The 26,403-nt window shown below is 45.6% G+C and overlaps 1 protein-coding gene across 12 annotated transcripts in view; it reads left to right on the top strand.

The window, feature by feature from the left end:
- Positions 1-974: 974 nt before the first annotated feature.
- PTPN5 (protein tyrosine phosphatase non-receptor type 5) overlaps positions 975-26,403 on the top strand; it is a 111,988-nt gene continuing 86,559 nt past the window's right edge. The window contains exon 1 of one of the 12 annotated variants that reach the window (XM_084855379.1): positions 975-1,088. The gene's annotated coding sequence lies outside the window, so the exon portion shown is untranslated. Of the gene's footprint in view, positions 1,089-1,229; positions 1,658-1,792; positions 2,086-26,403 lie in introns of those variants that run through there. The other 11 variants (XM_084855314.1, XM_084855342.1, XM_084855293.1 and 8 more) reach the window with 11 other exon arrangements.

The raw sequence follows: 26,403 nt of genomic DNA, 5'->3' as shown, positions 1-26,403 counted from the left end.
TAAAAGAGAAAAGGGAAGGGTCCAAATGCTGTTATTCTCTGGGGAGCTGGTGTGTGGGTGTGGGTATGTGTGTGTCCGTCCCAATCTCTCTGGTTCTCTCTTCCTCTTGGGCACTTCTGCAGTTTGAATATTTCATTCATGTTTCCCCCCTTCACCATCTCTCTTGCTCTTTCAGAGGAAAGTGTATCTGTGTGCGAGCGTGTGCGTGGGCGGCCTTTGAAAGGCTTTCTGTCAATCAAACCACAGGGCTGAAAAGAGAAAGAGATACGGGGGAGCGCAGTTTTAATGGGGGATGTGGGCGGCTGTTGCTGCCAGCTAACCAGCCAGCCGTGCAGCCCTTCCCTGGGGCATCTGCATAAACATGGAGTATGAGACTTTCACCACTTAAAATGACCACCCACCCACCCACTCACAAGTCTCCTCACCTGCCATGGTACCTGCAGCAATAAAAAGAATGAGAGGAGGAAAGAGGACCGTGAATGGAGACTGCCTGTGCTTGGGTACTCTATAACCTATAAATTCCAGCTACACCATAGGGATGGAGGGCAGTTTGCATCCTGGAAAATGGTCAAAGGCTTTAGACAGTGTAACTGGTGAAGGGGTTTAGAGAGTTTTACTAGCAGGGGATTTTGTCCCAAGACTGGAGGGATCATTTAGCATTGTAAACATTTAGCATTGTAAAGCGGCTGGAGACTCATTACAGTTGTAGGGATTTTGTGTATTAAACGCAGAGGCAGCAACGGCAGAATCTGGGGCCATATTGTGATGAATTTTGCACACAATGTGAAAGTCACAATGTGAATTTTCCACACAATGTGGAAAATTGGAGCGTTTCATCATTATTAGATTGGATCTCCGCAGTGTACAGTGGAGGCTGTATAGCAAGGAATAGGAGCGTGTCTAGTAAAGGGGGCGCTTTCCCGCAAATGAGGCTTCGCCCCCAGACCGATCTTCAGCGCCACAACTGACTGCACGGAGTAATAAAGAAGGGAACGATGTTGTGCACACACAGAGCGCCTTCTCACCGCTGAACAGCCCCGGCCAACTCCACAGCGCTGGGAAAGAGGACGCGCGGCTTTCTATATTAGGTGAGTCAGGCTTGAAGCTCTGGGGGCTGCAACTGCCGGCTCTGGCTGGCGGAGCAGCTTCAAACCGCGCGAGCAGCATTTCTGGATGCGTGTGTGTGTGTGTGTGTGTGTGTGTGTGTGAGAGAGAGAGAGAGAGAGAGAGAGAGAGAGAGAAAGAGAGAGTGTCTCCGTCTCCCCGTTCTTTTTCTTCTTCACCTGAGGGGAAATCGCATTTGCGTTGCTTTCCGCCTGGCGCCGTGCAGCAGCGTTGGGGGGCTTTGCAATGTGCCGCGGGGCGGAGCTCTGCCGCGTTCGGGGGCTGTGGAGCTTTGCAGCATGGAGTTGAGTGGGGGGGCTTTGCAGAGTAGACTGCCTGAGCCGGGAGGAGGAGGAGGAGGAAGGGGGGGCACTTTGCAGTGGGTACTAGGAAGAGGAGCGCGCGCGCACACACACCCCTCCTTCCATTCTCTCCGGGCCTTGCTGCCGCCGGCGGCGGCCGTGGTCTCCCTTCCGCAGCGTGAGTCCCGCTTCCTCCCCCCCCCCCCCGCCCGGGTCCTTTCAATACCTGAGGGCTCGGCGAGGCTGAGCAGGTGAGGGCGGCGGTGGGAAAAGGGGGCTGTTGTTGTGTGGCGCTGTGGCTGGAGAAAGGCAGCTGGGTAGCAACGCCAGAGCGGTGGGCGGGAAGCCCCTGGCGGCGAGAGGAGCGAGGGAAGCCGAACGCGCTTGATTCGCGCGGGTCGTCGGCGAGTCCTGCGGCCGGCCGGCTCCAGAGGCACGCGGAGGGTCTTTCGTGCGTCTGCGGCTGGGCCGCGGGCTCCGCTTCTCGCCCCTGCGCTGCCTTTCGCTTCGGCGGGTGGCCAGCCGCGGCGAGGGCTCCCTTGAGAGATGCCCCACAAGCGGCGTCCTGGGCAGGAGGCGGCGGCGAGATTTCGGAGTGGGGGCGGGGGCGAGCTGAGCTTGGCGAGCGGGACCGACCCCGCCACCCCGGCAGTCCGCGCGAATGCCACACCGGGGAACGGTGCGTATGTCTGTCGGGGAGGTGGGAACGGCAAACGCGACTGTGGAGAGCCAGGCAGCACCGTCAGCGCTGAAATGAAATCAGAAAGCAGCAGCCCCGAGCGATCCCCAAGCGGTCGATCCCGGCATTTTTCTTCCTGTCTGTTTACGTCCCCCTTAGCACAGAAAACTGTTCCGTGTCTCCGGTCACTGGGTTCCTGCTCCGTGCGTGTTTTTAATAGAAGCGGGGTGGGAAGGAAATGTAATATATGTGAAAGCTATAAAGGAGACAGACATCCTTGAGCTTGGAGAGCGAGATGCTGGGTTTGGAGCTGTGTTGAAATCGCTGCCATTGAGTAGCTAACCTTATTCCCCTTTCCTGACTGAAGTAGAATATTAACGATGGTCAACAGCTTCTTCTTGTTTTGCGATGCTCTCCTGGAACAACGTTCACTGACTAAATCCGTGCTGATGGTGAGACAATCAAAAGTCTCCATGGTAGCCCATCACTTTCTGCAAGACTAGACGGCACTGCTGAGAACAGTGTAGTCAGGGATGTGCAGGTAATGGAAATCCCGCGGATTGTGGGTGCCGCAACCCGCGTGTAGAGCTGAGCCACCTTGCTGCAAAAGATTGGATTGTTGTTTGGAGGTGAGAGGAGACAGCTGCAGTCGGCACAAAGCGAAGACTTAGGAACATAGGAAGGTGCCTTATATGGAGTCAGGCCATTGGCCGATCTAGCCCAGTATTGTTGTTACTGACTGGCAGGGGCTCTCCAGTCAAGGAGTTTTTCGTGCCCTACCTGGGGAATCAAACCTGAGACCTTCTGCATGCAAAGCATATGCTCTACCACTGAGCTACAGCCCCTCACACAGAGATGCCTATGGCTGTGTGAGGGCAAGTGCCTGGTTCTTGGCTTGCCTCTGCAATTAAATGTTACCTTTACTTGTCCACAACGCCATCTTGGCAAAATTACGGCTTTGTTTCTGATGAAATAGCTTACATTTCATTCGGAAAAGAGCGACAGTATCATCTGAATTCTACTCCTGTTTATGATAGTATTTCTAATTAACATGTTTCAGTTCTGGCACAAGTTAGTTGATTCACTGTTTAAAACCTGGCTTAGGAATACTTTTAGATGTTAAAAACCTGGCAATATTGTCTCTGTTTCCCCTGGACTTTGGAGTATTTAAATTTTATTTAATGTTTTGCTATTCAGGTTATAAGAACGTAAGAAGAGACAAGTTGAATCAGACCAAAGTCCTGTCTAGTCCAACATTCTATTAACACAGTCGCCAACCAGCTGCCTATGGGAAGCCCATAAGACATGAGTGCAACAGCAGCCTCTCGCTTGCATTCCCCAAGAGCTGGGACTGAGAGGCATACTGGCTCCAATACTGGAGATTATATATAACCATCATGACTAGTAGCCACTGATAGCCTTAACCTCCCATTAATTTTTCCAATCCCTTTTTAAAGCAATCCAAGTTGGTGGCCATCACTACATCTTGTGGTAGTGAATTCCATAATTTAACTATACATGGTTTGAAGAAGTGCTTCCTTTTCTCTGTCCTGAATCTCCCACCAATCAGCTTCATGGGATGACCCTGGGTTCTAGTATTATGAGAGGGGGAGAAAAATATCTCCCTATCTGCATTCTCCACACCATGCATAATTTTGTACACCTCTATCATGTCTCCCCTTATTCACCATTTTTGTAAGCTAAATAGTCCCAGACATTGTAACCTTTCCTCATAGGGGAGTTGTTCTAGCCCTTGATCATTTTAGTTGTCCTTTTCTGACTTTTCCCAACTCTACAATATCCTTTTTTTGGTGCAGTGATTAGAACTGTATGCAGGATTCCAAGTGTGATTGCATCATAGATTTGTATAAGGGCAATATGACATTGGCAGTTTTATTTTCAATTCCTTTCCTAATTATGCCTAACATAGAATTTGCCTTTTTCACAGCAGCTGCGCATTGGGTTGACATTTTCATTGAGTTATCCACCAAAGATAACTCCAAGAACTCTTTCTTGGTCAGTCACCACCAGTTCACTTCTTTTATTGTATGAAATGCTATGTGTATTTAGAGCCAGGTTTTGATACAAGCTTCCTGTTGACCTTTGAGGGATGTATGCTGAACCTCCGCGGAATTTCACCTTGTTACTAAACATGTAACAGCTCAGAACAGATGGACTTCTTCTTGCTTATTTTGAGCTGTTATAGTATGAGATAGATTTGGAAGCACTAGAAGTATTGAGAGAGGTGGGACAAAGGGCAATCTTTTTGTAATGTCTTTTTATGTGCTCTTCTTGGCAGGTGTTATCAACAGGAGGAGCTTCTCTCCCCTGCCATCACCTTTTGTGAGATAAAGACTTGCAATCAGTCTTATACTTGAGCTCTAGAGGTCTAATACTGAACCAAATAAGAATTCTCAAATGGGAACAAATTTGAACCCAAGGTCTTGGCTGAACTTTGAGTATGCTGCCCAACTTTGTGAAGACTGTGCTTTGGCAACATTACTTCTTATTTGAATGGTTGAAGACAAAAATCCCATCCAAGTGAATAATGCCCATTGTGCATGACTATGGCTTGAATACTGGACTTACCTCAAACTGGTTGCAAAAAAAATGTCTCTTGCTAGGATGAGATGGATGGACAAGAAGAGTAAAACCTTGAACCCAGGTGTAATTATTTTTGAGTAGAGATGTGAAAGCCCAGAAAAAAAACACAGAAAAATTGAAAAGTTTTGGATTATAAAATATTTTCTTCTAGAATTTAAGACAAGGAGTTTAGATGTTGTTACCAAGCCTTTACTTCCCACCTCCCACAATGATTTCTAAAAATGAAGTAATAAGAAGTCTTTCTAGAAAAACTAGAGATGTAAAATGTCTGGAAATAAGCCATGGGGAAATTTGGCTTTTAATCCTCTTTGTAAGATTCTCAGCATAGTTGTTTCTTCTCATTCTTATTAAAATTATTAATCCAATGTATCTTTTACTGAGAGACGTTTGGGGATGCTCCAAGCCATGCTCAGTTTCCCAACATGTGAATAGAGTCACCGTATCATAATATGGAAGAAAACGTACATTCTTGACAATTTGCGTTTTGTTCTACAGAGTCCTGTGTTTCTGGACTTGTCTTCCTCTGCCTTCAGTTCTTCCTGCCCCTTCTAGCTTCTAGGACGATTCAGGTGTTTCAGGGACTACTTGCTAAAGTTCCTTCTGGTCAGACGTAAGCTAGGAACCTAAAATATGTTATGTATAAATTGGCTTGCTCATAAATTAGTTATGTCTGGTATATTAAATATTTAAAGTATAGTTTATTCAGACAATAATTACAAATTTACTGAGTTCGCTTTTTAAAGTTTTCAAATATAGCAATAACGTTATGAGCAAACCAAGTTATACATAACATAACTTTAGGAACATAAAGGCTTTACGTTCCTAAAGCAGCCTTCCTCAACCTGGTGCCCTACAGATGTTGTGGCCTACAATGGCCAGCATTTCTGACCAGTGGCCATCTTGCCTGAGGCTGATAGGAGCTGAAGTCCAAAATATCTCGAGGGTATCAGGTTGGGGAAGATTGTATGAAAGTAAGAAAATGACTTGAGATCTGTGAAGGGTACTAAAAAAAAGTATTGCTTATATTTCAGTTTTTCTCAGTTTCCATTTCCCCCCGAAAAAGCCCAGAGAAAAAAACATTTTTCTCCCATGGCTTCAACATTTCTGGAAATTTTGCATCTCTACTTTTGAGTCTTTTTTAGTTTGACAATGCTTTATGTTTTCCTGTATTATCTACCTGTCTGTTGTATGTTCCCATGTATTCCAGGCACACGTTACTTTGAAGAAAACAATCCCCAAATTCCAAGAGGTCCTTTGAAATGGGGGAAGGAGCTGGGAAAGGAAGGGAAGGGCGTCTGCTGAGATAGATAGTGCAGTACTAAGTTTATTGTTTAATACAAATTTATTGTATTAAAATAAATGTTGAATTGTTTCTGGTAATTAAGATAGTTAAGCCCTATCCGTTATGTTTTTGCAATAGGAGCTGCAATCTGGACATAGTACTTGATGGAGCATGAAAGTCTGGTAGCCTTTTGTTTTGAATAGCAGCCACATATGTTCCTGCGATAGTCTAAAATTAGGTCATTCTTTTTTAATCCAATTTAAACAGAACCATATTCTCTGCTCTGATGGCAAGGGCACATTTGTCTATCATGTTTTTATAGCTCTGTAGCTTTCTATGAGACAAAAGCAGATTTTATCATGAGCAGATTTTTATAAAATCTGTCATCAATGTGAGACCACTTCCTAGCTCTACTTCATGCCATACTACATTATACTTTTCAAGGTTGGTCTAAGCATGATAGTTAATCTGAAAAAGTTGCTGGAAACTTGGTCTTTATGATGGTTTATTCTTGCCTCCACCATATCGTGTAGCACCACCACATTCCATGTGATTCTTCCACTTGATGTAGGCAGTGTGTCTTGTTCCAGCAGTGGCTAAAAAATCAAGTGGCACTACCTGATGTTGTAATGATGGGAGTAAAATACCATGTAGAGACTGCTTTAAGCATGGGAAACTGCCTTATATTGAGTCAGACGACTGGTCTTTCTAGGTCTATATTAACTACTTTAGCAGTGGCTCTCCAGGGTTTCAAGCACAGAAGACTATCCCAGCTTTGTTAACTGAAATTCTTTTGGAGATGCTAGGGATTGAACCTGGGACCATATGCATGCAAAGATTTGCTGTATCAATGAGCTGCAGTCCACTGCTAATGAAAGGGAAATGGGGAAGTTATAGAAAGGAATTACTAACATGGGATCTCTAGTTTGCCTGTACATGATGCTGCCTGGTCTCAGCTTGGATGAGGGGATGATCCAGGCCATCGATACAATCATTCCCAGATGTCGTCAACCCATTTGTAGATCCATGTCAGCTCCATGGTATTCTGTGAAACAACATGGTCATCTTATTAGAACAAAAATAGCAGAAGACATACAAATACAGCAGAACACAGGTAAGGACCCATCTTTGATCTTACTCCATGGCAGTGATACCAGCAAAGAAATCTTACTTTTCCACCACCATTGCATCTGCTCGGTGTCAATTGGCAAAACTTTTTCAGGTGGTGAAGGGCCTCTTTGGTGTAGGTTCAGTGACACAACAGCTTGAACCCTCAAGCGCTCACTATGACATTTGGACATTTTGTAGATAATGTTATTCATTTCTGTGCTGACTTGGATGCCACTGTTTGACAGGTTTGGAGATGGATAGGGCTAGAGCACTGTCTTGTCATATTGTTATGGATATTTTTCAGCTTATGCAGCCTGAGGACATGAATAAACTGCTTGGAGAATTGAGCCTTACCACATTCTCTCTTGACCTTTGCCCATCCTGGTTTGTTAAATCTGCCAAGAATGGGTTGGAGATTTGGACCTTTGAGGTGGTTAATGCTTCCTTGATGGATGGTGTGGTTCCCATTGCCCTGAAGGAAGCAGTGTGGATTTAGAAATCCAGTAGTTTAGATGCCATGGTTTGGGACAACCACTGCCCAGTGTTTAATTTGTGATTTTGGGGCAAGGTGCTAAGAGTGTGTGATGGCTTGTCAACTCCAGGCAGTGCTGGGAGGTGCTTATTATTGAGATCCATTCCAAACTGGTTTCAGGCCCAGTTTTGGGACAAAAAAAGCCTTGGTCACCCTGGTGGATGACTTAAGCCAGGGAATGGGTGATGAGAGTGCAACCCTATTGGTTCTACTGGACCTCTAAGTAGCTTTTGATGCCATCAACCATGGTATTGCTCTGGACAATATCTGGGTTTGGATTGGGAGGCATGGCATTACAGTGATTCTCCTCCTTCCTGGAGGAGTAGACTCAAAAGAAGGTAGTGCTTGGGTAACGTCTGTTCCATTCCATAGCCATTGGTCCATGGCATGGCACAAGGTTCCATTTTGTCCCCCATGCTCTTTAACATCTACATGAAAACTCAATGGAAGAGCACATGCTTTGCATGGAGGATGTCCAAGGTATCTCCAGTTTAAAGAATAGGCAAGTGATGGGAAAGGCGGCGTCTTGTAAATGAGGGGGAACCACTGCCAATCAGAATAGTAGACACAACTGGGCTAATGTAAGGCAGCTTCCTATGGCCTAAGTATGTACACACGTACAGTGGTAGAAATTAAATGCCACATGTAGGAATGCATAGTATATGGAAGGAGGCTCTATTGGAACTTGGAACTAAAAATCCATAGACGTGCACCTAAAATATAATCAGTTGAATCCAGATTTAGACATGCAACTGGGCTGGCAGAAGCAGACTTCCCCACCCCTCCTCCCCACGGCAGCCTAGCCCCCTGAAAACTCTACACCGGGGGTTGTGGCCTCCTGCTGGCCATGGTGTTGTGGGCTATGGGGGATCCCCAAACATTGGGCAGAGGTACCTTTTTTGAAAGGAGCTCCACCTATGGAAGATGCCTCTGGCGAATTTTGAGGGTTGTCCTCTACAATATGGCAGGCCTTGAAAAGGTCAGAATTAAGGTGGGCTTTTTAAGTATCTTTTTATTTTTCATCTTGCAATGCATTTCAACAAGTCAGAGAACACAGTGAAGCAGCGATGAAAGCATTGTACTCTGTCAGCAATTGTTCAGAAAATCCCTACTGTAATGTAACAAGGCATACTGCAGAAGAAAGGCCTGTGTTTCAAAGAGGCTATCAAAATTGGTAACAAGGGGAAGTCATGTGGGGAGGAAGTTGTTCCATGTGTTTCAAAGAGGCTATCAAAATTGGTAACAAGAGGAAGCCATGTGAGGAGGAAGTTGTTCCATGTGCTTCCATGTTCTAGTAAAGCTTGATTTTGATGTTAGGAGTATGAGTATTTCCCAGAGTTGAGCACACTGCACACCAATGTGACAATCCAGGAGAATATCCCATCTTCTGCATGTTGTCTGTTTCTGATTTGGCTGCCATAATAAGAAATAGTACAAACTTCCTGTGCCTTCTAGTTAGTGCGTTTTCAGTACCATTGAGTAAAAGACATTGTGGATGTGTCTGAACTTTGCATACTACAACACTTGCCAATGAGTGCTGTAGTGTTGTGCTTCCACTACCTTAAGAGGTTTGCGCGGGTGGGGGGGGGAGCAATCAACTGATGCCAAACAACACACAATAAATCTGCATTTGTGTCAGGGTACAGTCAGAATTCTGCCTGCCAGAATTGCAGCCAAGTCCTTTAAATTATCGAATTAGCCTTTTTAAATCCCTGTTGACTTCTTGTAACCTCCACAGACTTCGCGTAAAGTGTGCAAGCACGAGCAATAATTCTTCTTAATACAAGGGGAATCCCAAGCAGTGGGAAATCTTGATTCATAATGTAAGGAGCTGCACTTTGCATACTTGGCAGTTATGAACTATGGAGAATATGCATTGCATGCTGTCAGCACAGTTGATAGAATACAAAGAGCTATTCTGCAGCGGTTACCTAATTGTACAATACTTAGTATACTGGGAAATTAAAGGGGACATGCTAGGGTCTCGCTTGTTAAAGCCGATCAGTAATATATACACACTGCGATGTTAAATAGTGATCGGGGGTGGGTTGTACTACCCTTCATAAAATCAGAACTGTTCCACCAATCTTTCTGAAATTTTCATGCATACCCTGAAAATTTCAGGAAGATTGAAATTTTGAGGGAGAAAGACCATTTAAAGAGAAAAAGTAAAATCTCCCTCTGTTAAAAGTTACTTTGAGAATTTATACTGGTGACCTTTCTTCTCAGGATTTCTGAAGAAAACAAAGGTTTCTTAATCTAAAACATTGATGATTTCCTATCCCTCCTATATTGGGGTAAGTGGAATACAATTGTTTTTAATTTCATTAAAAAAATAACCTTTTAAACATGTAACGAGAGTCAGTGGAACTTACCATAAGCCGATGCAGAAGCCTCCCTCGTGCCTAACAGCTGTTACGTCAGAAAGTTGAGTGTAATGGAGAAATCTGCAGCCTTTGTGGGCTGTATTTTCATTGCAGTGAGCATTTGGTTTCCCCATCATGCCATGTTTTCTGAGGGGGGGGGAATCAAAATGGCCACCACCATTTAAAAAATGGCTGCCTCATTTGCCAGGGAAAGTTCCCTGCATGGAAGTTTAATGGATATGGACTGAATAACACTCAGCTGTGGATGTGTCTGGTGGTGAAAAGAAAGTCCGATGCTGTAAAGAACAATATTATTTAGGAACCTGGAATGTCAGATCAATGAATCAAGGTAAGCTGGAGGTGGTAAAAAATGAGATGGCAAGACTGAACATCGACATCTTGGGAATTAGCGAACTAAAATGGACAGGCATGGGCGAATTTAATTCAGGTGACCATTATATCTACTACTGTGGGCAAGAATCCCTTAGAAGAAATGGAGTAGCACTCATAGTCAACAAAAGGGTGGGAAAAGCAGTACTGGGGTACAATCTCAAAAACGATAGAATGATCGCAGTACGAATCCAAGGCAAACCATTCAACATCACAGTAATTCAAGTCTATGCCCCAACCACTGAGGCCGAAGAAGCAGAGGTTGATTGGTTCTATGAAGACCTACAACACCTTCTAGAACTAACACCAAAAAAAGATGTCCGCTTTATCATAGGGGATTGGAATGCTAAAGTAGGAAGTCAAGAAATCACCAGGATAACAGGCAAGTATGGCCTTGGTGTACAAAATGTAGCAGGACAAAGGCTAATAGAGTTTTGCCAAGAGAACACGCTGATCATAGAAAACACTCTTTTCCAACAGCACAGGAGGCGACTCTACACATGGACATCACCAGAGGGTCAATGTCGAAATCAGATTGATTATGTACTTTGCAGCCAAAGATGGAGAAGCTCTATACAGTCAGTAAAAACAAGACCTGGAGCTGACTGTGGCTCAGATCATGAGCTGCTTCTTGCAAAATTTCGGCTTAAATGGAAGAACGTAGGGAAAACCACTAAACCATTCAGGTATGACCTAAATCATATCCCTTATTAATATACAGTGGAGGTGAAGAATAGATTTAAGGGATTAGCCTTGACAGACAGAGCGTCTGAGGAACTATGGACGGAGGTCTGTAACATTGTTCAGGAGGCAGCAACGAAATCCATCCCAAAGAAAAAGAAATGCAAGAAAGCAAAGTGGCTGTCTGAGGAGGCTTTACAAGTAGCTGAGGAAAGAAGGGAAGCAAAAAGGAAGGGAGAAAGGGGACGATATAACCAACTGAATGCAGAGTTCCAGAGAACAGCAAGGAGAGACAAGAAGGCCTTCTTAAATGAACAATTCAAAGAAATCGAGGAAAATAGTAGAATGGGAAAGACTAGAGATCTTTTCAAGAAAATCGGAGATCTCAAGGGAACGTTTTGTGCAAAGACGGGCATGATAAAGGACAAAGAAGGCAGGGACCTAACAGAAGCAGATGAGATTCAGAAGAGGTGGAAAGAATATGCAGAAGAACTATACAGGAAAGATCTTAATGTCCCTGATAGCCATGATAGTGCGGTCACTGAACTTGAGCCGGACATCCTCGAGAGTGAAGCCAAGTGGGCCTTAGGAAGCATTAGTAACAAGAAAGCTAGTGGAGATGACAGTATTCCAGCTGAGCTATTTGTAATCCTAAAAGATGATGCTGTTGAAGTGCTGCACTCAATATGCCAACACATTTAGAACATTCAACATTGGCCACAAGACTGGAAAAGGTCAGTTTACATTCCAGTCCCAAAGCAGGGCAATGCCAAAGAGTGTTCAAACTACCGCACAACTGCGCTCATTTCACATGCCAGCAAGGTTATGCTCAAAATCCTACAAGCTAGGCTTCAACAGCATGTGAACCGAGAACTACCAGAAGTACAAGCGGGGTTTCGAAGAGGCAGAGGAACTAGAGATCAAATCGCCAACATTCACTGGATCACGGAGAAAGCAAGAGAATTCCAGAAATCGTCTATTTCTGCTTCATTGACTACGCTAAAGCCTTTGATTGTGTGGATCACAACAAACTGTGGCAAATTCTTAAATAGAGGGGAGTACCAGACCACCTTACCTGTCTCCTGAGAAACCTGTATGAGGGTCAAGAAGCAACAGTAAGAACCGGACATGGAACAACCGATTGGTTGAAAATTGGGAATTTATATGCAGAGTACATCATGAGAAATGCGGGGATGAATCACAGGTCGGAATTAAGATTGCCGGGAGAATTATCAACAACCTCAGATACGCAGATGATACCACCCTAATGGCAGAAAGCGAAGAAGATCTAAAGAGCCTCTTGTTGAGGGTGAAAGTGGAGAGTGCAAAAGCTGGTTTGAAACTCAACATTAAAAAAACCTCAGATCATAGCATCTGGCCCCATCACTTCCTGGCATATAGAAGGGGAAGAAATGGCAGCAGTGACAGATTTTACTTTCTTGGGCTCCAAGATCACCGCAGACGGTGACTGTAGCCATGAAATTAAAAGACGCTTGCTCCTTGGGAGGAAAGTTATGGCACACCTAGACAGCATAGTAAGAAGCAGAGACATCACCTTGCCGACAAAGGTCCGTCTAATCAAAGCTATGGTTTTACCAGTAGTAATGTATGGCTGTGAGAGCTGGACTATAAGGAAGGCTGAGCGCCGAAGAATTGATGCTTTCGAACTGTGGTGCTGGAGAAGACTCTTACGAGTCCCCTGGACTGCAAGGATGTCAAATCAGTCAATCCTAAAGGAAATCAACCCTGAGTGCTCATTGGAAGGACAGATACTGAAGCTGAAGCTGAAATGTTTTGGCCACCTAATGCGAAGAGAAAACTCCCTGGAAAAGACCCTGATGCTGGGAAAGACTGAAGGCCAAAGGAGAAGGGGACGGCAGAGGATGAGATGGCTAGATAGCATCACCGATGCAACAAATATGAACGCTCTGGGAGAGAGCGGAGGACAGGAAGGCCTGGCGTGCTATGGTCCATGGGGTCATGAAGAGTCGGACACGACTTAACGACTGAACAACAACAACTGAATAAGCAAAGGACATAAGCTTTGTTTAAACAAAAAGTACACCGGGGCATTTTAAAGTAAGCAAATGCTTTAAAGAAAGGCTGGTGTTGATCTTTGTGTGTGCGTGTATGCACTTCTTCCTGCCTGTATAGTTCTGTGTATTGCAAGTATGTTACTTCTATGTGTATGTACAGGAAAAAAGGGAGAAGAATCTTTTCTTTCTGAAAATTAGAGCTACACATACAGATCCAATGGTAGGCTATTTAAAAGCAACAAAAACATAAGGATGCTGATTGCAAATACAGGGTTCCTTCTCAATGTTCAACTTATCCTGTCTGCTACTGATGTAAGCAAGAAACTGGCATGGGTCACCTCTCAGGAGGATTTCTCTAGCGATACAGTAAGGCTCAGATGCTTCACAGGCAATATGGGACCAGGACAACATATGGCATTTTTGCTGGTCCCAGATACTCCATCCTCCCTGTCTGGATTTGACCTTGAAAGACCAAAGAAAAATGTGGGTGCATGGGGGTAAATTATAAGCACAATTTTTGACATTGCACAACAACATCAGTGATCATGGGGCACATCTGTTAAGGCATTAGCCTTAGCTTCCAATTTCCTGTTTTTTTTGGAGTTTGAGCCAAAATGAGATAGCCTTAACTCTGGTCATAAACTGGCAGGTTTTTTTTAAAATCATTAAATACATCATACAGTGGCGCTGTTAAACCTGGATCTTGGATCTACTTATTTATTTATTAGTAATACTTGTCTACTTATATACCGCTTACTATAATATCTCTAAGCAGTTCATATAGAAATATTAAAACACACATTTAAGTACACCAATAAAAACAATTTCAGCTCCAGTAACAATAGAAATCACATTTAAAATACAATATTAAAAACAATTCAAACTATAATAACAATACAAAATAATGCAACAAACAGTAAGATGAGGCAACATATGATTAACTGCAATCAATTACAATTACAATAATCAATTACAGAGAAACCCTGGGTGACCATACCACATCTTCTGCCTCCCGATTGGCACAGTGGAATGTTTTCCAGAGGGTGGGCACCGCCACCGAGAAGGCCCGCCTTTGAGATATTACATGGTGACATTCTGTTGGCTGCGAACTACCAAAAAGGCCTCCTCTGAAGATTGTAATGGTTGGCTGAGGAAGGTGGTCTGTTAGATATCCTGGTCCCAAATTGTTTAGGGGTTTGTTCAGGCACTCACCAAGTGAACTTCTCATGGTACTTTGTAAAAATACGGCCGTTCCTCTCTGCTCTGAAGTTCTATTGTGCAAGCTTCATTGAAGTAGATGGGATCTGTGCAGGGGTACAAAAAACCCACAGTACTTATTTTAACATTTGCATGAATCTTAAGATCCTTTAGATCGCAAAGCTTTAAGGCTGAACAGTAAAGTCTTTTCAGTTCTATTCTGTAAAATGCAATATAGACTTTTCCTGTCTAGCTTGCTTACAAAGGCGCTAAGGTATTTCATGGATGCCTAAGATAAGATATTATGGAGCAACCGGTATTTGCCTAAATTTGCAGTGGAACTGAGTTTTGTAATAAGTTCTGCTTCCATCTAGACTGAAGCACTAGTTTTTGAAAGACTTTAGTTTGCAGAGGAGCCATCTTGCAGTGTTCTTTGCTTTGATCTAGCAATTGAAATTCTTGAAATAATAATAATTTAGTAAACCTTTAGTAAAGGTGAAACTAATTGGAGCAAAATATCAAGTTTCAAATCTGTAAGGAATTTCAATTGTGCAAGGAATTTCAATTGTGCAATTGTGGATTGAATTTCAAATCTGCAAGGGAAGGGTTCAACCTTCACAACTGTAGTCTTCTGCAGAATTATGATGATTTGCAAGTCTGCAGTCATTACACACCTAAAGAATGGAGTGTGGCTGGGCTTATGGAATGAGTTCCTGAAATTATTCTAGGTTAATTATTCTGGAGTAAAAGGGCACAACGTTGGATAAAAAGTGCCACTTGATCTGCTGTCTTACACGTTTTAAACATCAATGATGGCATAGCTATAAAAGCTTCACAATACAAGTCCTGGATTGTTTTACAGTTAAAAAGCTTTCTAAGTGTTAATTTGATGGAAATACTAGATTTTTATTGTACAGTAGGAAAAATGGATTAGTTTAAGATTTACAGAAGATCAAACTAAAAAACGTATTTAATTTTTAACTACTTTTCAAAACACAAATTAAAATGGGGGTAATAAAGGTGCATATAGAGGTCCCAGGTACAGAAATGAAGTGATGCAAAAAGTGGCAGCTGTTGATTTCTAGTCTTTATGCAGTAATTACAGGTACAGGGAGGCTGTCCATTAAAAAGATGGCATGCACTGGATTAGCACATGTTGCAGGATGTCACTTGCTTCAAAGAATAAAAATGACGAGGAAACGTTTATGTTCATATTTGTGTTTTGAAAAGTAGTTAAAAAATTTAAGACTTTTTTTAGTTTGCATGAACTTCTGTAAATCTTAAGAAAACCCGTTTTTCTACTGTACAGTAGAAATCTAGTATTTCTAACTAACACTTAGAAAGCTTTTTAACTGTAAAACACCCCAGGCCGTGTATTGCAAGGCTATTATAGTTATGCCACCATTGATGTTTAAAAGCTATAAGATGGCAGACCAAATGGCTTTCCTTTTTTACTCGAGAAACACTGTAATTGCCTTAAAATGCAGTGCCTAGAGTGATAAAGTAGATTTTGTACATTTTCTGTATGCACACATATACATGCATGCCCCAGTCAGTGAGAGCCGCAGGAGGAAAATTGCTGTCAGTGTGTGTTGAGCGTAGACAAATAGTTCTGTAAATTAATGACATTGATAAACCAGCAGAAAGTTTAAGACTAATTGATGTAATCTGCATATACGGACTTTACAAAGTTCTGCTTCTGCAATGAAGGTTTTTTAAAAAAAGCATTTGAAACCTTTGGACAAATGGAACCAGAGGGAGATGGAAGGACTGTAAAGGATTGAGGTTGGATGGCTAGTAGACCCTGGTTGTGGGAGTGAGACACAACCTAGGTAAAGGACCTTTGTGGGACATTGTAGCAAGGTGTAATTTGACTGAGGACTCACCATACCTTATCCCCAAGCCTGTTTTCAAACTTAGTCCATGGGAGGTAATATTTAAAAAGTGACTTTGAGTATATGCAGAGTGCCTTTACCTCACCGCTAAACCCCCCCCCCCGCCCTGCCCCCACCACATAACTGGGATTAGGGCTAAGTCTCCCAGAGCATAAGGCATGCCTTCCAGGCTGCATAATGAAATGAAGGCAGGCTTAGGCATTACTATGTCAGTTGGTAGATATTGAGCACTACCTATCCTTTGACCACTGTGATCCAGGCGCAGCCTCACTCTCAGTTTTGAGCCTTCATCAGACATAGTTGCAGGTTTCAATGCTTTCCTTTCCAACCCTGGCATTGATAAAAAACCCTGCTGCTCATAAGTGTCTTGCATTTTATGATATATAACAGAGTCCATGATTGCTCAACAATGTGGGAGGTACATGGAATACTTAGGGCCTTAGTAAAGGGGACAAAGCAGCAGTTATCAGAATTAGGTAAAAATTTGAAAATATTTTCTGTTCATATAGTTGGTAGACCATCTATTTATTTACAGTATTTGTATACCGCTCCACATCCAAAGATGTCAGAGTGGTGAACAGCTGACAGGATAAAATAATAAAAACACCATATTAAAATAATATATCTTTTAAAAGAACAGAGTTCCGACAAACCAAGTTTTAATAAACTGTGTCTGGTCACTCATGGAAGGCCTCTGGAAATAACTATGTCTTCAGGAGGCACCAGAAGCAACACAGCGTTGGCACCTGTCTGACCTCCAAAGGCAGGGAATTCGATAGGAAGGGGGTCACCACATTGTATATGCTCAGAGTCACTAGACTATATGCAGAGTTCTCTCCAAACATAAGTGACTTGGCATTGAGCTAGTAGTTGTGGCTGAAATATCCCAGATTTCTTGCATACATAGGTAACAGGTGCTAAAGCAAGCTAACAATCCTAATGATGGATGTTTCAGGTCAGACAAAAGGAAGCACTTCTTCACACAGTACATAATTAAAAGTATCGGATTTGCTACCACAAGATGCGGTGATGGCTGCCAACTTGGGCAGCTTTAAAGGGGGATTAGCCAAATTAATAGAAGATGTTTTTTTTATTTATTACATTCATATTCCGCCTTTTTTCCTCCTTAAGGAACCCGAGGTGGCGGTACATAATCCTCCTCTCTATTTTGGCCTCACAACAACAACCCTGTGAGGTAGGTTGGGCTGAGAGTCTGGGACTGGCCCAAAGTCACCCACTGAGCTTCCATGGCCGAGTGGGGACTAGAACCCGGATCTTCTGGCTCCCAGTCCAGCACTCTAGCCACTACACCACACTGGCTCAGATACAGCTATCAATGGCTACTAGTCATGATTGCTATATATTACCTTCAGTTCCAACAGCAGTATGCCTGTCAGTACCAGTTGCTGGGGAACATGAATGGGAGGATGCTATTGCACGCATGTCCTGCTTGTGGGCTTCCTGTGGGCATTTGGTTGGCAACTGTGGTAACAGAATGCCGGACCAGATAGGCCTCTGATTTGATCTGGCACAGCTCTTCTTATGTTCTTAACCCTGAATCAACAGCCACAGTTTTCTCTGCTTATGGAAACAAGTTGTACAACAGGACACTGGGGTCCATTCCTGGATTCTGTTTAAGGATTTTGTAATGTGACATAAATCTGAGACACTGTGTAAGATTCATGCTTAATGTTTAATGCATGGTGCTTGGGCAGTTTGGTGCATCAAGATAGAACCTCTGATAATAAATATAGTATTGTCCCCATTATCTGATAGGTGTGGTGCCTTTAAAAGCTGCATGACAGCCAAATGTTGAGCAGGTGCTACTTTTCCCCAGTAAAAGGAAATCTGAATTTACTAAAAAAAAATTTTTGCAAACCTTCATTTAGAATTTGTGACAGGTTCCCATTTCCTGTCTACAGACATTTGTCACCGTCTAGGAGAAGTGACTGCCTTGACACTGAGATGTGCTAATTTCCACACGTACAGTCAATAGTCTAAAATAAAATAGAACACTTTTATTAGGAAAAAGTAACATGCACACACACCATTCATACTTAATACAGAAATAGAAAAGAAAGAGACTTACAACAATTCTGCTGGCAGAGGCCCTGTCTCCTCTTATGCCAATGCTTTACCTAATACTATGCTTGGTATCCATTATGTTGTAAGCTTACTGACTGGTTATTATAAGGTGGTCTACCTTTATTTAAATCCCTTACTCTAAATCTAAGTGCCTCCCTCTTACAAACTTCATTACTGACATCTCAGCTAATTCCAGAGAAACTCAAAAAATTCCCAACTTCTCTTTAAGCATCCTGTCTCTATATCCTGTGTTTGGCAATATATTTTAAAAGATGCATTAACCACCAGCTTTTCCCTATAAACCTCTCCCTTTTTCAAAGTAAAAAGATGACTCGGCTATCCAAACAAACACTTCCCAAAATTCCCTCCAGCTCAAGCGAGGCCTGCAGAACTAATCTTTTATCAGACCTACTTATCTTTGGTTACTTATCTCAGACCCATCTTATACTATCTATGCTGCTCTTATATGTAAGCAAAATCTTATGGCAGGTTCGTGTACCCGTTTGCCTTAAAACAAGGTCAGTTACAATGGTCAGTTCCGACACCAGCACTGAGATGTGGAGGGAACATTTTCACCTGTTGCATTTCTTCCTGTTAAAGAGATAGGAGAAAACTTTGGATGCAAACCACCACTAGATTTGTAATTCAGATCTTCTATTGTGAACCGCATGTCTGGCCTAATTTGGCCACAGGAGAGTGTGTTCAGGAAATTCTAATTTCCTAGAGAGAGGACTTGGTACTATTCAAACAATAGATCATCTGATATTTTACATAGCAGCCAGACACATTCTAGGACAAGGCTGGCACACCTAGGGAACATCTATAGTTTCTGGAAATAAGTACCCTTACTTTTTGCCTGCTGTGGCTGAAAATATTAACTGTAATTTGGATGAGCCAAAATCAATCCATCATGCACTGTTGCTTACTGCCAGTACTAGCTAGAATAAGCTTTAAAAGAGGAGCAGCTAGGATTAAATCATATTGAGGATTCTGCCTGGGGAGATCTGAGTAGCCTCTGAGCTATAACATGGTGGACAAGCCTCTGGACTATAAGGAGGGGAAGTTTAACTCTTTTTCTCCCTGCCGCTATCCTGACCAAAACATCACCTCTCAAAAGCTGCTATTTGCATTTCAAGGGAAGCTCCCATTGGTGCCCCCATGGCTGCTATTGACACACCAAAAAACCTGCATGTTAGTTGCACTCATGCAATTCATGTGAGGTTTTGTTTGGCCCTGTCAGGTCCAGAACTTCGCAAGGCCTGCTATAGTCTTAAGGGAGAATTCTCCTAGTGAGCTGAACTTGGGCTGGAGGCAGACAATAGTGACTCAGAAGAAGGATCGCTGTTCATGGTGTGCACACTTATCCCAATTTCCTTTCTGGTAGACAGAATTCTGAAATTTTTCAGAGATCTGAAAAATATGTTTAACTAGAGAAAGATAAATGGATTATTTGAGGAGAGTGAACGGCCACCCATATTACACCCGGGGGTCCCGAGGGTGAGAGAAGCTCCACCCGGTGATCCTGCATGAGTTTGTGGCGCGGTACCTGTTCGGGAAGCTGGGTCCAGACCGGACCGAGGACTGCAAGCGACGGGACCAGGACTGCGCAGTGTGGTGCTGGACCAACTATGCCACCTTCACCTCAGCCGTGCTGTGCCTGCTGCTGCGTCACAAGATCCAGTCGGAGACCCTGGAGCAGATCCAGCCTCAGGTGGCACCACAGTCAAGCGACAACTCGGTGGAACCGGAGATGAGCTGGAGCGAGCGGCGTTTCGCCAGCCTGTGCTGGTGCAGGAGTGGGTGAGCATGGAGAAGGGCCTGCTGAAGGGCCATCCCAACCTGTACATGAAGTACCAGACCAGCACGGCCTCGGCGGCCCAGCTGAAATGGGCGCTGGAGCTGGCCCAGTCCACCCTGACAGCGGGGTACACCCTGGGCTGGGTGCTGAGCTATGACCTGCCCGGGCTGGACGAGTCACAACTGCTCTCCAACAAGACCTTCCAGCTCTTCTGGCTGCAAGGTTTCAACCCCTGGGTGGCTGGGCACATCCTGTGGAACTGGTCGGAGGGCAAGACAGGCAAGCGCAACACGGTGTGGTTCTACGGGCTGCCGACCACCAGAAAGAGCAACCTGTGCTCGGCCATCGCCTGGGCCTCCAAGAGCTATGGCTGCGTGAACTGGAACAACGAGAACTTTCCATTCAACGACGTGGTGGACAAGCATGTCATCTGGTGGGAGGAGGGGGTGATCAAGGCCTCTTTCGTGGAGGCAGCCAAGGCCCTGCTGGGGGGAACGCTGGTTAGGGTGGACCAGAAGCAAAAGGGTTCCCAAGAAGTCAGGTCTACCACAGTCATGATCACATCCAACACCAACATGACCCAGGTTCAGTGCTTCAACACCGTCAATTACGAACACCGGCCCGCTCTGCACGACCACATGTTCAAGTTCCGGTTTAATGTCCGGCTTCCGTCTGGCTGGGGCCTGATTGAACCCGGGGATGCAAGGGCATTCTTCTCAGCCATACAGGTATTGGACGCCATGGAGCAGGAGCCCATCCCCTTTGAGCTTCTAGTGCCCCGTGTCATTTCCTACGGCGGGCCCTGCCTCCCCTTCAGCAGACAGGTTAAAAGGAAGGCCGAGGGTGAGGGCAAGTCAGAGCAGTGTGGGGTACCAGAGGTCACGGGGAGCTCTACTCCTGCTGGTGCTCTGCCTGCTCCCCCCAACATCCCCGAGCCCAGGCCGAGCGACAGCCAGCGTCCAGTCACTCCTGTGCCCGAGACGCCAGACCTGTCTTGCGCGGAAGATCCAGCCCAGCTGTCCTCCCTGCTGATCCCAGCCAGTCAGGTCCCTTGGGCCCCGAAGAAGCAGGCTAACCCGCGCCGAGGCAAAAAGGTGAGGACCAAGCTGTTCGAGCCCACCCCCGAGGAGTGGGCAGATGACGAGGAGCTCTCGCAGGTCTTTGAGCTCAACTCGCCGTAAGGTCCCCCAGCCAAGACGAAGGTGCCTCCTGGGCCCCAGGCTCACCCTGCTCAGCTGCATCAGCTGCCTCCTCCCCCCGCCACCCGCCATCCCAAAGTGCAAGGTGCCTGACAACTCCAATTTTCTCATCGAGTATAACGCCTCCAGGCCCGGGTGGACCGAGGTCACCAGCAAGACCCGCGTGAGGCTCACTGACGGCCTCTGCTGTTGGGGAATCAAAGAGCACAGGGCAGCCATGGCCGACAACTACTACCAGCCCTTTTAGCTCGATCACATCCCCAGATGGGTAAGGGGCACCCTGCTGGCCTACGAGTACCTGCCCAAGTACACAGCCGCCTATTCCATCGCCCCCGGCTCAGGCAGGCCTCCCAAAGCCTTCTGGCCCAAGTACAAAACTATCCTTCTGCCGGTCAGACCTGGGCTCAGCTGGGCATCCACAAGCTTCGTAACTGGAAGCCTGGAGAGCCCTACCCTCTGCCCGGCGCGCCCAAGCCCATGACGCTCCCGCTCAGACTCAGCCCGATCTCAGCACCCTGGTCCCCGCTCTGTATGATCCTTTCGAGCTCCCTTGCAAGGTTGTCATCCAGCCCGGGCCCAAGCAATCCCCAGTTCCTGCAGGAGCCAGCGAGGTCACCTACCCCCTCGGGGAAGAGCCCAGGGACCCCGAGCAGTTCACTGAGCTCGCCGAGTTGCTTGTCGACGAGCAGCTCAGCACCGAGCACGGGGCTGAGTACTATACCGTTACCAAAAATAAACTGTGCACTCCCAAAGACCTTACCAGCATTCGTTTCTGTTATTTCAAAGTGTTCAGGGACGGGCCCTTCAAGCGACTGCAACCCGAGCCTGAGAAAGGCATCGCCAACCAGGTCCCCAAGCCCAAAAGCCAACCTGGAGCGGAGTCTCAGCCTTCCACTGTTGAGGAAACACCTCCTGGAAGCCCCGGTCAGTCCCAGCCTCCTGAAGAGCCCCATAAGAGAAAGGGCAGACCGGCCCTCATCCTCCCTCCACTGTGGAAAAAGCCTCATCGACCTGACCTGGCAGAGCTGGCTATGATGATGAATGGGGAGAGGCAGCACGAGCGGGGAGATCAGGCCACTGGAGGAGTTGCGGCCCAGGAGTCCAATCCGCTGCGATGGCTGGCAGGTACCTCCTTCTCTGGCTACTCAGTTACAATGGTCCAAATGCATATCGTTGCCATCAAAGACTGGGAGGCCTCTCATTCTTACATGCGAATGAGCGTGGACCCCAGTGGCTTGGACGGGACGGGCATCGACGAGGCTGTGCCTCAGCCGGGGGGGCTCCACGCTCAGGATGGACCATCGGCTGGTCTGTCAGGTGGGCAACACCTTCCTGGGCTTCATGACCCCCTGGTCCTACTTTGACCTCAACTGCTGGGACGCCCACTTCAGCCCGGCCGAGTTCCAGAAGCTGGTCAATGACTGCAAGCAATCTGGCCCAAGAAACTGTGGGTGCAGATCAGCGACATGCAGTGCAAGCTGCTGACCACCACCGACCAGGGCACCCACGTGGACAAGAACGGCATGGGCTCTGTGCACATCCTGGTGGACGAGCGTAACATGTTCCCCTACATGTGTGGCAACCTGCATCACGGCACCCTGCCCTCAGGTCAACGTCCTGCCCCGCTACGCCTACACAGTGTCTCACTGGACCACCGCCGACAAAAATCTGCCCGAGCCCTTCTACGTGCTGGAGATGCAGAACCACAAGCTGCTGTGCCCAGGGGGCACCTTCTCCTACGAGTACCAGTTCCCCCAGCACAAGGGCAGGAAGCTTTCCAGGATGGCCAATTACATAGGGAGGGAGGGCAACCCCCTGCTGGGCCAGTACGCCATGCGCTGGTCTTCCAGCCACATCGTCCAGGGCGACCAGCGCGCCTTCAACCAGCCCTATTTTTCTGAGATCAAGCCCCAGGATTGGAAGCACATGTACAGGGACTACTTCCCCTCAGGGCCAGGCCTGCCGGGCATAGAACCTGGCATAGACCATGCCCCCATCTCAGCCGAGGCCATGGACGATGACCACGACTTAGAAGGGGCGGCTGAGGCAGGGGTGGAGGTGGCCATCCTGGATGTCATGCAGGAGACCTACATGGGAATGATGGACGTCCGCCCCAGGCCTCCCATGATCAACACCGACTCCAGCCGCTACTACCCAAACAAGTCCCTGATCCTGGACCCCAAGAAGAAAGTGGCCAACGAGGATCGCGGCAACCCTGTCCACCACGACAACCGCAGCTGCGTGGGGGCTGGCAACAGGCTGCCCACAGACCTCAACCATGTCAACAAGGTGAGGAACGGGGGTGGCTGCTACCAGTCCAACTACGAGGAGCTGTTCGGGGGCGGCATGCTGCTACTGCCCGAGATGTACTGGAACGACCCAGCCATCTGCTATACCGGGCCCATCTGGAGCAAGAAGCCGCACGTCAAGGAGCACCAGCACTGTGACATCAGCCACACCAGGGCCATGGCCTTCAACCAGCCCTCCCCCCAGATCTTCATCAAGATCTGGCCCCAGCCCACCCTGGTCGGCACCGACACCGCCATCGACGACGAGGCCAGCCTCAACAACTTCACGGTCGATGCCTACCTGAAGCAGGAGGCCCACTGCCTGGTCACCTACAGCATCGAGTGGGAGACCAAACCGGCCGACAAGTACACCTACAACCTGCTCCTGGGGTACAGTCTGCCCACGGGTGGGGGCCCCAAGTTCTTCACTGTCACCAACAAGGGGCACATGCTCGAGACCAGCTTCGGCAGCTTCCATTTACTTCTTGGGAAGTAAAAATCTATATCCCTTGTCTTTTCCCCTATTTCATTCTCGGGAAATTTTAAATCACATTTTCTTATGAAAAATAAGGAGGAAACTATCCTTTTGAAAAATTATTCAGCATAAGGATAAATGTAAACCATGCCTCCTTAACTGAATTAATATGTTCTCTTGATGACAGTGGAAGACGTTTCCATTGGAGGTAGTTCTTTCCATTAGTGGTGAGATAATGTTGACCTACTTGGTATAAGGTTATTTCTACAGCAATTGGAGTAATCACCCGAATTACTGTTAACAGCCTGAGTACAGACAAAAGTTTCTAAGCAAACACTGAATTTGTGCTCAGATGAATACATCAGACGCTTGGGAAAATGTGGACAATAGAAATTTGGTTCAGAACCTAATGAGTCAGACATAATCTATAGCAATTATATTAAATGCCTGTATTATCAGACATCACACACACAGTCCAGTGTTATACTTAGAAACTGAAGACTGAGTGCATGTTAGCTCTGATTTGGGACAAGATATTGCTAAATAATTGTTTTAATATTTTTTTGTCTCTTTCTCAGTCCATAAACAAGGGACTGATTTTAATGGAAGCCAGTGAAACAAAATCTGAAAACCGATGTGCTATCATCTTGGTTATAAGACTATCAATTTTAGGCACAATCCAGCAAAAATTAGGTCCCACTGAAATCAGTGAGACTCATTAGTTGTGATTAAGTCCCATTACGTTATTTTCAACAGGACTTGCTTATGATTGAATTTTGCTGGGTTGTACCTTTTGTATAGAGCTGTTCTCCGTGTTAATATATTTTGCAGACAAAACAGCCAGTCTTGTCTTTGAATGCAGTTGTGTGCAAGTTCTCTAGTTGTTTTAATAAATATTGAAGCCCTAATACATGTATTAAGGCCCAACCTACTTGGAGGCGACTTCCAGTACTGATGAAATGCAGTTCAAAAACGCATTTTCCTGAATTCGCATTTACTCCTCCTGTGGCACACATAGCCATTTAATATGGTATAAATCCTGATTTCCTGAGGCAAACATAATCTTAAACCACATTAATTTGGCTATATGTAGGCAGAGTCTCACGACATCAACAAGCATTCGCCTTAAAAAAAAAAAAATCCAGTAAGCTTATGCTCAGGTCCAATGTAGCAAATGAGTGGAGATTTTTTTGAAAACTCATCGCAACAGCAATTCCCACTTCTCCACTCCTTCTGTGCAGAGTAAGTGCAATTGAAGACAATGTGATCTACTTCCTAGTAGACATGTTTAACCCTGGTGTTTTCAGCTTGTTCTTTGAGGCAAGGAAATAAAAAGGACAAAGGAGAGAACTGGGAAGGCTTGAATTTTATTTTTCCAAAGGCAGGGGGAGGGGGAAGCAGCAAAAGCAATGTGCTGACTTTCTCAGGAGTAAGCCTCATTAAAGAGAATGTGATTTACTTCTGAGCAGACATGGCTATCTGTTTTCAGCTAGTTGTTCCTTGAGGCAAAGAAATAAAAAGGATAAAGGAGAAACAAGTTACCTTCCTTTGCTTTTTTACATTCATTAAACTTATTCGGAGCAATGATGTGAGGAGTGGAGATCTAATTTTTTTTTTAAACCTACGTGCTGACTTTCTCAGGAATAAGCCTCATTGCATTAACTCCTCAGTTCACTGGGCAGGGCAGAGAGAGATAGAGAGCGAGCAGGAGAGAGGCCAGTAGAAATATGTGTGCATTATTCACAGATTCACATCTCTGCAGGTGTGTATAAACAAACAAACAAGAAACCCCCAATGGTCAGTGGAGGGTGAAGCCAACGGGAAGGGTTAACACCTTCCATTCCTGTTGGGTCCACTTTTAGCTGATGCAACTTTCTGTTCCTCCTCGCAGTGGTGAAACCACTCCTCCTCCCCCCCAAGTAGTACCGCAAGTTTAGGACACACTGAGTCCCAAAACGAATGGAAGTTGCGGTAAGCGGAAAATCACAAAAGGACTTTGCGAAAATGCAGGTTTTATGGCAAGAAAACCTGGGACTGATACAGATTGGGGGTAATGTGTCACGGCTGTGTGTGAGGTGCACTAGCACCACAGCAAATTCCCTATGTAGATTGGGCCTACATTCCCTTTGCCAAAAGGTTTTCCTATAGATTTCAACAGACAAAGCCAACTTGCATGTTCAGTCCCTTGTGCATGTGGATCGGCAACTCTGCGTGTGCAATGAAAAATATACCCATAGAAGTCTGGATTGGGCCAGTGGAATACAGTGGTTCAAATTACTATGAACCCCCTCCCCCCAATATGGCAGAGTCTTTAGGCAGTATCCAACAGGGTGCGTCCACCCTTGCTGCTTCTTTTTCGCTCCGCCGATTCTGTTGTGCA

This window comes from Heloderma suspectum, chromosome 1 (genome assembly GCF_057233095.1).
Source record: "Heloderma suspectum isolate Gila_16-S chromosome 1, 16-S_ref, whole genome shotgun sequence".
Lineage (NCBI taxonomy): Eukaryota > Metazoa > Chordata > Lepidosauria > Squamata > Helodermatidae > Heloderma > Heloderma suspectum.
Note: the sequence above shows the minus strand (reverse complement) of the source record. Positions and strands in the feature narration are given on the sequence as shown.